This window comes from Pholcus phalangioides, unplaced genomic scaffold (assembly GCF_987345545.1).
Source record: "Pholcus phalangioides strain wild (caught in Gottingen) unplaced genomic scaffold, Ppha-v1.0 ptg000015l_1, whole genome shotgun sequence".
In the NCBI taxonomy this organism is placed as follows: Eukaryota; Metazoa; Arthropoda; class Arachnida; order Araneae; family Pholcidae; genus Pholcus; species Pholcus phalangioides.
In genome coordinates this window covers 46105470-46118527 of record NW_028301608.1, presented here as the reverse complement: position 1 = coordinate 46118527, position 13058 = coordinate 46105470, and positions in this window count along the sequence as shown.

Sequence of the window (13058 nt, the reverse complement as noted above, 5' to 3'; positions counted from 1 at the left end):
TTCTTGACAATAATCTACTATGAAAAAGCTTTCTTAAAACGAGTTAATGTTTTCATAGTTTTTGTGGATGCTAATTACTTGAAAAATAATTAAAGAATTCCATCACGTCTAGTTTTTGAGATAGTGAAATTTAAATTCCAGTAGTAAGTTTCCATACAAACCACATTGAAACTGTGCGTTTTAAACAAACAAAGTAAATCATTGCCAAAGGATAAAATTCCATGATTTTTTTGGGGTGCTGATTCCGAATCTGACACTGATTTTGTCATATTAGCTTTACTTTTTGAGAAAAAGTGAAAATCGAATTTCAATGGTTATACATAAGCATCATACGAATCACATTGAAACTGCGCGCTATAAACAAATACTGTCAATCATTGCCAAAGATAATTCGGTGATTTTAGGGCCTATCATTATAACAGAGCTAAGATATGAATGCGAAGTATGCATTTATGAAGTGTTAACCCTAAAAATAAAAAATAATTTATTAATAATTTCTCCCAAAATATGAAATCGTTTTGTACAAAAGACCTTACGTGATATAAAAAAAATGAATTGCATTTTTGGAATTAGCACTGAAAATAACATAAAAATCAGTTATCAAAACTGAAAAAACTTCCGAAGTTCCGTAGAGGAATGTGGACGAGTTGCATGTGTGGTTTAGTAGTAGTAGTAGCTTGCATGCCATTTTGTAAGTCTTGCATATCATTTGGAACTCTAACCCTTTCATTGATTTCTCCCGTAGAAAAGCGCGCTTTTTCGAAAAATTTCGTTGCAGTTTGATATAAAGCAACTACTACATTTGGCTTATTAAAACCACAACATCAAATAGCGGTTTTTGCTAATCTAAGGGTGGATGGTGTAGAATTCACATTGGCACGCAGATTGCACAAAAAATTTCTGCAGGGCAATTTAACATGTTGTATGATCCTTGGATCTATTGATCGCGAAACATTCGAAGTGTTTGTCCGTAAAAGGGTTTTCTACGGACAAACACTATTAAAATTTAAAATTTAAATTTAAAATTTTCCTTAAAGGGGTACAATTTTCCGTTTCCGCGTTAGACAGGTTCAATTTAATCCAGTTTTTAGCTTTGACATATCACGGGTCCAAGATTTTTTTCTGTTGAAGACACGATTTCTGCTTAATACAGGTTCCGTTAAACACAGACAGACACGACCGCTGACAGCTCAGAGACACCATCTTGAGAGGGTTTGTGCTCTTTCAGTTAAAGACAATTCTTGCTTTATAATTATGAGAGAGGCGCTGGGTTCCTGTGAACGTCCCATATAAATGGGGTTCAAGAGCGTGGGGCGTGCATTGCATATTCATGAATTATTACTGAAGTGCTCAGCCCTCTGCGATTGAAAATTTGAAAAAATATATCTTTCTCAAAAAGATGACAAAATGAGCATTTTTTATACATATATATATATAAATATAGAGAGGAGGGGGATGAGTGAGAGAGGGAGAGAGAGAGAGACTTCGTCCCGTAAAACGGAGCGTATAGTCTGCATTTTATAATTTCGCGTGCATAAAAAATGATCTTCCAGCACGGCTTTTGAAACGGGTTGCCATCTCTGATTTTTGATTGAAGGTTATTTTTTGTGTGCAATATATTACAGTACCATTAATCAATTTCAAGATTAAAAACTGACGTTATTGTTATGACATCGATTCTGCCTCAAACGTAAGGTATTTCTCTCATTGACTATACAGTATACAGGATTCCATTAGAGATTCTGAATGAGATCTATATAATAGTCATGCACACACAGCACATATGATCCAATTACCATTTAAATAGCGCGAAGACAATACATATGCTGAGATAGTCTCGCAGATGGTTCTGAAATCACGTTTTCAAGACAATTACCTTCTAATTATCGATAAGCCTCCTCGAATTCAGTACCACTCGACTGATCCTTGACAAATACGCGATGTCCAATTGAGATGATGATGCTCTCGTGGAGCTCGTTGTGTCGATGTCCTGGAGCTCTGTCCCCATTGGTCTTGTGATATCATTCGCTCGAAAACGCGTATTTGATATGTACGAGAATAATGTCTTTCCTCTGCATTTGCAGCTATACATATTTACTATCCATAACTTTGACATTTTAATTCACCCTTCATTTTTCATATCAGTTCAAATTTTTAAATTTTAAATAATTTCTTGATGACTTCCTTCTTTTATTTTTCTCTTCCAGTGGAAAGGGTTTGAATGTTTTGTGTTCTGCGGAAAATTTGTGAAAGTAAAATGAAGTCCCTGGACCCACTGTGCCAATAAAATGAAGAAAAATTAGCGCCAAATAATATTCTGTAGAGAGCAATTTTAAAACAATGACTTTTGTTTTCTCATCCAAGCTGACGGACATTCTGAAGTCTATCCGCGGACCCCTGATTAAGTATCACTGCTCTTTGGACTAAGTAAAAGTAGATAGAAATGTTTGGGGGGGGGGGGTAAAGATACCGGTTTTAAAATTGAAGAAGGCAAAGCAAAAAATAATGGTTCTTACATAAGGAAAAAAAAGACTTCCTTATGGAACTATGAAGTTTCACCGAAGGGAGGGGGTACCCCCTGACAAAAGTACGGGGGATGGGAATCAGGATTTCAGAGATGCTTTGGGGTACACGACCTAAAAAAAAGGTTGTGAACTACTTTATTTCTATCTTTCAAACCGAGCACAACTCCGGCCTACCGCGATGGGCAATTTACAACCGATTGAGTTGGCCGGAAGTATAAGTTTATGTACCTAACAGTCTGAGTGCGTATATATAGTGTTGTGTGTGTGAATTATTGTTTTTTCTAGCACTGCCATGTATATTTCACATTGTGAGTGAAGTGTAGTGATTGAATATTTGTACCGTTTGTAGGCCTGTTGCTCTCTGTGGTGAGACTTTTGTAACAGGGAGATCGCGTTTGGGAACTATTGGTATTTAAGATATATGTACGAGGGGGGTGTCAATTAAAAAAAAAGTTGAATTTTTTTACCACCAGGTGAGATATTGGCGTTTTTATCATAGTTATATTTCCCCCATGGTCCAAATAACGTATATACCAAGTTTCAATGAAATACGTCCCCCGCAGCGGACGCTACATAGGTCGGAGTAGTGTCAGTTGAATTATATTGCCCAATGTGTCCCCTGATTGAATAAAGCCCCGACCCAACCAGTAGGCCTACGGCAGAAATCACTATTTAATCAATAGAGGTTGGGTTCGATTTTCGAAGTCAAAGCATTTAACCGAACCAGGAAACCCGCGCTGTTTCCGGCATGCATCAGGGCGTTTTAAAACCTCCCCAGAAGAAAAACATTTTACATTCCAGTCCGAAACATTTTACAAGGAGCATGTACAGATTTAGAAGTTGTAGAAGGAGTGAGGCTGTGTTAAAGGCAAACATTCCTTCACAAATCAAAGATAATTAGACATTCATACAGTGGTGGAGGCATAGACATAAGATTAACTAGAGTAAAACATAAGATTGGTTATATTATATCTATGAGTGGAGTCTGTCGCCACAAAGTAAAAGTTCAAAGCCGTGCCGTCAGCAGGCAAGGTGTTGCTCACCGTCTTTTTCGACGTTCAAGGTCCGCTACTTGTGGAATTCCTCAAGCACAGAAAAACCATTAACTCCGATGTGTACTGTGAGACACTCCGACGCCTACGCAGGTCCATCAAGAACAAAAGACAGGGGCTGCTCACGAAGGGTGTGGTTCTGCTCCATGATAACGAGCGTCCACACGTCTCCAAAGTCACACACATGGAACTGGCCAAGTTCAAGTGGGAGCCGTTGGACCATCCGCCCTACAGTCCGGACATGTCGCCCTGCGATTTCCATGTGTTTGGTCCACTGAAGAAACACCTGAAAAAGAAGCGCTTCAACTCGGACGACGTACTCAAGGACGCTGTGAAGGACTGGGTCTCGTCAAGGCCACAGGAATTCTGGGAACAAGGAATCCTGCGGCTTGTTCATCAGTGGGATCGTTGTGCTCAGGCCTATGGTGTATATTTTGAATAAAGTCTACATTTGTACCCACCGTGTCGTTTCGTACCTTTTCATTTGATCACCCCTTATATTAAAAATTCCCATTGTGGGAGCGCCATGTCTCCAGATATTGTAGAGAGAAAGTGAAATTGTTTACACAACGGACCGCAAAATTACATTCTGGCACGTTTAAAATGTACAGGGAAATCGATACTCTATTTCATTATAGTAAATTAATGAAAAAAATTTAAATTTCTATGAATGGTTTTCATACCAGTCTAACATATGAAATTTCGAAGTTCTCATATCTTTCTTGCACTTTTACACATTCATGAAATTATTTGAACACGTATTCTCTCCGACAAAAAAAGAAATTAGGGAAGACTGTATCATAGACACACGTTGTATCTGTAGTCGCAAGTTTTGACGGGAATACGTTTTTTCTACGTTGATTCGTGTGGCAGGTGATCGTCACCGTCTTTGTTTTTGGTATAGCTTTTTTCTCCTAAACCGAGCACAACTCAGGTCTATCGCCATTTATGGGCAATTTACTACTTAGTGAGTCATGCCGGAAGTGTGTAAGTTTGTGTATCTAACAGTCTGAGTACGTATCTAGTGTCATGTTTAATTTTTCAGTTCTGTCATCTATATTTCAGAAGTGAAGTGTAATGACTGAATACTTGTATTGCTTGTAGTCTTGATGCTCTTTGTGGCGAGACTTTTCAACGGGGAGATCGACTCGCATTTGCACCTCGAAGTTGGGAACCACAGAAAACCAACTTTCAGCCGATCATAATTGTGGTGACGGTGGGGCTCGAACCCGGGTCCCCACGATGCTATCCCGTCACTATGATCACTCGACCACCACAGCGACTTTTTTTTTGTTTGTTATAGCTAATAAACGATACCAAAGTCGTCTATTTTCGCTGTGAACTGTTCGAGAAATAAGAAAACAATTTGGGCAGCATTTTTTCGAATCAAGGCAGGGCCTGGTGCCCAGACGGGAAGTGATATTAAAACCGGAGTGATATCATTAAGTGCATTTTTCCAATGTGCATCTGACGATACCATCGCTATTGACGTGCGTGGCGTATTTATTTTTTTTTTTTGAGATATAGTGGAAAACAATTTGTTCCGAACCAGGGACAACGGGTGGGGTGCCCAGACGGGAAGAGATACTGAAACTGCAATGGCATCATTGAACGCACCTTTGAAATGTGCATCTGACGATGCCATTGCTTTTGACTTGCCATTGCGTTGTATACTTCTTGAGAAATGAGCGCTTAAAGAATTTCGTCACTCAACTGTTTGCGAATGCTCCCAGTATCGTCAGATGATTTAAAAGGCATATTCACGTCAAAAAATCTTTAACACGAGATGGTAATGCGAAGAATTTCGTTAAATTGTCCTAATCATCACTCTTGATTGAGACACCTCTTTTCGAAACATTGTCTAGTTAATGAAGTTCAAATAGCCACCACTAATTGAAACAGATTCTTATCGCGAAATCTTCATCAATTCTCGAGCATAGATAGCTTCGAAGGAGGAGCGAAATGAAAAAGGATGTGTGATCATTAAAATAAGCTGAGACCGCGATATCCTGCACCGAGGGGAGAGATAGAAAGAATGTGTGTGTTAAGAAATAACATCATCATTCCGCTCGAAACTGTCCGACAACATGAGAACCAATTAAATCTCTGTAATTCGAGAAATCCCAATGAATTTCCGAAGACTATTTTACACTTTCGTCAGCGTTAAGTTTGATTTGAGACGGCGAATGACTCGAACCAGAGCTTCGTCATCAGCTAATTAAGATGATGATTTTCCACCTTGGGATTATTCTTATTCCTAATTAAGAATTCCTTTTACTTACGGTCTTCTGTCAAGTTCATTAAAAATGAAATGGAATCGATTTGCTCGATGATGATTTTTAAGCCCATTCAAATTTCCGGAATTTGAGATATAAACTCGGTTATTTAATATTACAGGTAGAGACACTGAACGATTTCATTTGCATCGTCGACTTCTAATGTAAGAACGTTCAAGCAATGGCCGACCGGGTTTTGCTTTACTAAGATTAGCCTGGAAGGTTTCAATTGCGTATTTGTAAGACATCTAAAATCTCTACTGAAAACTTTTACGAGGGTTTGTTTTCGAAAAAGTGGTAACACAATGATGTTATACAATATACTACTGCTAAAGAATAAATGAATGGGCTGAACTCTCTGCCACCGGACTTATCCCGTTACCGAGATCTCTTCCAGCCCAGTTTCGTGGCACAGTATGGAACAAAGTATGTCTTCCTTGCCGTCGGAGTGCGTATACAGGTTGTCCTGAACATGATATAATGCAGCCTTTATATATCATTAACCGTTCGTCGTAGAGGTATGATTTCAGTTAAAAAACGCTCAAAATGTGTTCAAAAATCACCCTGTACTAGTTTTGAGAGTGGAAATGCAGTGTGTTACAAAATAAAGAATGTAAATTTTTGTACGATCCCCCCCCCCCCCCCCCGTCCTCTAACTTTTAATTGGAAAGCTGTTGCACAGCGTCTTCTGAGCCAAAAAATAAAAATACTGTGTTTTTAAGTGCAATATTAGCCGAGATATTCGAATTCACATATTAGAGAAAAGTTTGGAGAAAACAGCATAAGCTAACGGACAACGCTTCCTTCCCCATTTATGTTGTTCTTTCCCTATATTTGAATTCGAATATCTCAGCAATTATTGCACTTAAAAACATAGAATTTTTGTTGTTTGGCTCAGAAGAGACAGGGCAATAACTTTCTAATTGGAAGCACAGGGAAACAGAACAATTTTTTTTTTTTGTAACGCACTGTATTTCCACTGTCAAAACTGGCACAGAGTGATTTTTAGCACTTTATGAGAATCTTCTAAATTGAAATTACACCTCTACGACGAACGGTAGATATGACATAAAAGCCGCATTATAGCATTTACAGGACACCCTGTATAATAGTGTGCCTGATTTTTCTCAGTGATGCCATCTGTATTTCAGAAGTGAAGTGAATGAAAAGTAATGATTGCATATTTGTACCGTTGTAGGTTTGCTGCTCTCTGTGGTGGGACTTTTTAAAGGGGAGATCGGGTCGCATTCGCTCCTCGAAGTTGGGGAATCATAGAAAATCAACTTCAGCTGATCAACTATGGCACCAGTAGAGTTCGAACCCGGGTACTCACGATGCGAGTCCGTCACTATGACCCCTCTACCACTACAGTTGTGCTGTACTGCTGCTGCTACTACTACTACTACTACTACACCTCACAGGCACAGATCGTAAACATTCCTCTGAAAAAACTTCGAACGAATTGGTGCAAGTCAGAAAGTGTTTTGTACGAATGTCAAGTTTGTTTCAGAGGAATGCCTGTTATATGATTAAGAAATGCTGCCATATGTCTTCCGAATTCAAAAGCAAACGACTCAACAGCTTGTTTTTTGTTCTGTTGTACTATGCGTGAATTTTAAACGCTGTAAGCTTGATTGTGTGTGTGCTCTCTGTGGAGAGACTTTTTGAAAAAATCTGCTCACACAATCGCGCTTTGAATTTGGAAATCAATTTCAGCTACCGTAAATGGGGTTCGAACCTTGACATTCGCGATGCAAGTCCATCACGTTGCCCACAAGAAAGCGTATCGGCAATATAGTTTATATACTTCACCTACTTGACCGTACATGCACTTTTCAAATATTTCTCTCGAGAATGTCTAACGAATTGGCTGCCCGAGTGTCGTAAGATGATCGTCTACCACCGTGAAGGTTGCTGTCACGGTCCTGGGCTCGAACCTAAGGGAGGATATAGATAAGATATTTTCCCTAGCGAACTTGAGGCGAGACCACCGCGATAGACAGCGCCTTCCTTTCCAACCCATCTCATTAATGGCAGTAAATTGCAATGTAGCGATATGGCCAGAGTTGGTGTTTGGTGAAATTAACAAATTAGTTATACGTATACCGAAATGTGAGTTCTGAGTGTTTGTGCCCCTCTAACTTTACATTGTACGAATTATACGTTTTTCACATTTTTAGTGGTGCTGCCATCTGTTTTCTATATTTCGAAGTGAAAATGGTAGATGTCTGAATTTTTCATGTTGTGTTAGTATCGTTTTGAAAGTCTGCCTGCTCTCTTCGGAGTGACTATATCAAATGGGAGACCGACTTCCATTCTAATCTCGGAGTTGGAAACTGCAGAAAGCCTACTTCAACCGACTGCCTATGTGCCGTCAACTGGGTTCGAACCCCAATCCTTAGGATGAGAGGCCACACAACCACACAGCGACTCTGATACCCTACTGGAAATCTCGACTCTGCTAGTAAGTATCGCCCTGAGATTAAGGAACCAGTTCGTGGCGTGCTCTTCAGAACCATTGAAGGTATTCTCAATACAGTAGACCTGCATGAAAAATGTTTCTCCGCACCATCGACCTGTTAGTTACTTTTTGAGGCAGTGTCAGCAGTATTCTAAGGGTTTTATATTGCTAGCAAAACACTCATTTAACGGAATGCTTGTGACTACATCGAAGGCCTGTAAACTTCGTAAATCAAGCCTAATGATAGATCAAACCTTAGGCGAAACCTCTCTAAGAGCTCTTTCTCAACTGTCAGGAAAGAGAAAAATTCTCATGTTCTACTCTCGAAGTTAGCCTGTATTATCGCTGACAAGGAAAAGGGGCGATTTGAATGAACGGGTTGAAGTCACGCGTATTCACAAAGTTTTCTTCGCTTGCGTTCAAAGAAACGTTCTCTTCTTCAACCGAAAACATTCGGTCCCCACCGGTTTACGTTTTGTAGGTTTTATTACCCATCGCCCTAAACAGCAGTTTATATGCAGATGAAATACTCTTCACCCCAAAGTTTGTTCACTTCAGGGACATAATTCAACCCTGGCGTGTTGAAGTAAAAATAGACGAAAAGCGGAAAGAATTCGCTCTCTCTGGAAACTCCATACACCTTCACGCAGTGGGAATGTTATCTCTTATCTATCCGCATTAAATGAATGAACTGGAACTTTTTCGACGTGAACTGTTCCGCACAGGAATTGAAGTGACACATCCTCTTTTTTCTATTAGTTACAACATTTCAAATATACTTTCATATCTATCCTCCATGGCATTTTTTTACTCCCACAGAGCAGTAGAAATGTTTCCTTCCTCTAGAAATCATCCAAAAATTCACCATAAATCAGTTTTCAGAATTGTTTAAGTTCATTCGATCGCACACTTTCCGCTAACCAGGTTTCATTTCCACTTCCGTGAGTATAATACGGATAAATGAACTAATGGTCTTTGATGTGAAATATTAGAATTCAGGAGCACAAGTATGTACCTACCGCTGATTATGATTGTACAAATACAAAACTCTAATGGGATACCTATATTATTCTACTCAGAATTAATGAGAAGACGGTACGATCCAATACGGTACGATTTTTTTTTTTTTGCTAGTGTAATATTATAATTTGAGGTGATTACGAGAGCAGCCGGACGTAGACTGGCGTCTAGCTCGGGAATTCGAGCAAATTAAACTTGAATATGCCAATGACACTAAAAAGAAGAAACAATAAAATTATAATGAGGTAACATATACTGTAATTTAGATTTTCTATTCAGAGACGCTATAGTGATGGAAGAAATTGTAGAGCCATGGAAAAAATAGCGATAAAAAAAAAATAAACAGCCATAACAGTCAGAATTTCTCGAAATTGGTTTCAGAAATGACGAATACGATGAGAAATGGTGTTTCGAAAACTCATTCGAAAATTCGCAATACTTTTTCAGCAAAAAAAAAAAAAGTTATCATTACGATGCAAATACAAAAACTATAAATCCATTCCCCTTTATTCGTAACTCTTACCATATTCGCATAAATACTTTTGACTAGGCATCATTTCTGGAAGCCTTTAATAATTGGACGTGGTAGTTTTTCGTGAAGCTCGATTGTGATCTCGCAACTGCTTTTATACTTGGATTATGATTTTATACTTGCTATGATTACAATTTGTAGTGTGTATGCTTAATGCAAGTTAATGCAAGCCGATCTCCCCGTTAAAAAGTCTCGCCACAGAGAGCAACAGGCCTACAACAGTAAAATCTTCAATCGTTACACTTCACTCACAGTTCGAAAAATAGAAGGCAGATAGCAGCACTATAACAAGCATTACACAGAAACAAGCTTCACGTTAGGTTCACAACACGAGCACGCGCATTCCAACACGCACCAATTCGTTAGAAGTTCCGCAGAGGAATATGGACGAGGTACATGTGTGGTTTAGTAATAGTGTGCATGCTTTTATAAATAAATTGCCAGAGGTATCCAGTCCGTGAGAACCATGAGCCGATATTACCATATGGCGATGTGACCTGGGTATCTTTCGGTTTGACGAACAGAATATTAGTTGCGAACGTTTTAGAACTGCCTTGGACCAATAGAAATGTCTACAATAGAAGATTTGTATGTCCGCATGCCGTCTGTTCGAAAAGAAAGAAGTCTTCCCTGACCACCCTTTACAAATGCACAGTATGGTATTGGTTGTGACACCAATTGGGTGGATATACACCAATATGTGATAGGAGGTAAGGGTGCAAAGATGACGACATTTTTCTGACACGGGGGTAGGGGGGGGGGTCAAAAATGGCTGAAAAATTGCTGACGTAATACTTTAACGGCCCCTTACTACTACCTGCTAATGCACCTTGTAAACATTCCTTTCAGGAATTTCTAAATGAATTGATGCATGCAGGGCCGCAACTAGTGGGGGGGGGGGGGGGCAGGCGAGTCTGGTGCCCAGGGCGCTGAACCAGAAGGGGTGCCGAACTCACCCTTTATCTGCTTCCTCTACATGCAAGGGGCCCCAAAATTTCGGCTTGCCCCGGGTAACAAAGTATCTATTTGCTATCCTGGATACATGCCGAAACGTGTGTTCCGAGAGAGAATGTATGTCTTGTTCTCTAATATTTTTCCAGATTTATGCTTGTTTTGTGTTCTAGTGATGCTGCCATCTGCCTTCCATATTTTGAAGTGAAAATGGTGGATGCCTGAATTTCTGTTATATAAATGTAGTGTTGAAGGTTTACCTGCTCTCTCTGCAGAGACTTTTTTCCAAGTAAGCACTTCAATATATGTATATATTTTTGAATATCCATTTAACCATTCAATATATATATTTTTTTTAATTTAAGGTACAAGAAACATAAATTACTATCAGGTTTGACAATGCTATTCAATTAAATATCATTACTTTATTCCTCAAAAAAAGGGTCAAGTTTCAATGATTCTTGATGAATTCCCTAGTTGCACAAATTTGAACATTTTTCCCCGATCGACTAACCAAAAAGTTCAAACACAGTACCTGTAAAAGTACATACATGGTGTTCTGTTAATGGACCGACAGACTCAGAGGATTGTTAGTAGGCATCGAGAGTAACAAAAATTGTAATAGAACATGATGTCGCAAACCACGTTGAGAGGGTGAAAATCGCGAAAACCCCATGCAGGTTTCGACGTAACGCTGGAACGACAAAAAGTGCAATAATAACTACAAAAAGATTTATTTGATTAATTTATTACAAGAGTTTTCGGAAGTGGTGGCCGCTGACGTCATTGCTCACTCTACGACGACGTAAAAACGATTCCCGGACGCGCTCGAAGATACCAGGTAAGCTTTTGATGTCTTCCGCAGCAACGACAATCCGCGCTATGAAATCCTCCGATGCTAAGCAACGGGTTCCGCGCGTCCAATCCACCTCCTTGGGTATATAACATCGAGGTGATTACGCACCTCGCGGGAAAAATGTGCAGGGGCACCATCATGCATGAACCACATGCCTAGCTGCACTGCGGCCGGCACACATCTCGCAGCAATTCCGGGAGGACGTGGTGCAGAAAAACAAGGTACGTTGCTCCATTCAGGCGTTCGGGCAGCAAGTGCGGCCCCAAGAGATAATCACCGGGGACTCCTACCTACACGTTGACACCACACCTCTGTTGAGATTTCTAGATATTTCGTCAGATATGGTGAGTAAACCCACGAACACATTCAGTGATCAACTGACATCCACCTTTCGTCTCCTCTGTACTAAGAGCATGTATGCGTTTTTCGCGATTTTCACCCTCTCAACGTGGTTTGAGACACCATGTTTCATTGCAATTTTTGTTCCTCTTGATGCCTACTAACAACTATCTGAGTTTGTCGGTCCATTAACAGAACACCCTGTAGATATATGGTAGTCTATTTAAAAAAGTAGTACATCACACTAGCCATCAGAGTTTAAAAAATAGATCCTCTTCTGTTCACACACGTTTTAATGTATTCATGGAGTTTTTAATGAAAGCCCCTCAAAAGAGTATTTTTCTGGAACACTGTTCAGATGTTTGACCACAATGCTCCATATATCCTGAATAGATCTAAATCTCTACACCTTTTAGTCCTGAAACAAATAATTCCTGCAAGGCTGATGAATAAGGTGAATGGGACATCAATATAACTCAGTGGCCTTCAAAGTGCACATCACGGCCTCTTTGGGTGTCGTGGCAAGCTGGAAATATTGATTCGGGCGCTTATTTATGTTTTGAGGTTGTTCTTTTATAAGTGAAAATTTATATCTACTAAACTAATTACGAGGGAGCTGCAGATGAATCATGAATTTGGCAAGAAAATACAGATGACAAAAATTTAAAAACCTCTGCTATAACCTGATCTTTCATGAAAAACTATGATGGGAGATGGAGAAAGGCACACTGTATATACTCGTGTATAAGCCCAGTTTGTTTTTTTTAATTTGAAAATAGGAAGGGGTCAGCTTATATGAGTCAGTTTTTCAAGAGAAAAACTACTTCAATAACACCATTTTGGTTGTCCTGCAGCGGTAGGTGTCAGCTTATACACTTGTATATATGGTACTTCATTTTTCACAAGCACAGAAACACATTCTCAAGACCATAGAAATAAACTTTAAATTACCAGAATAAACTGACACTCTAGAAACAGTGCATCACCAGAAGTCCCGTGAATGCTAATCATATAATCAAACTTGTGAAAAACAAACTCGTGTTAAA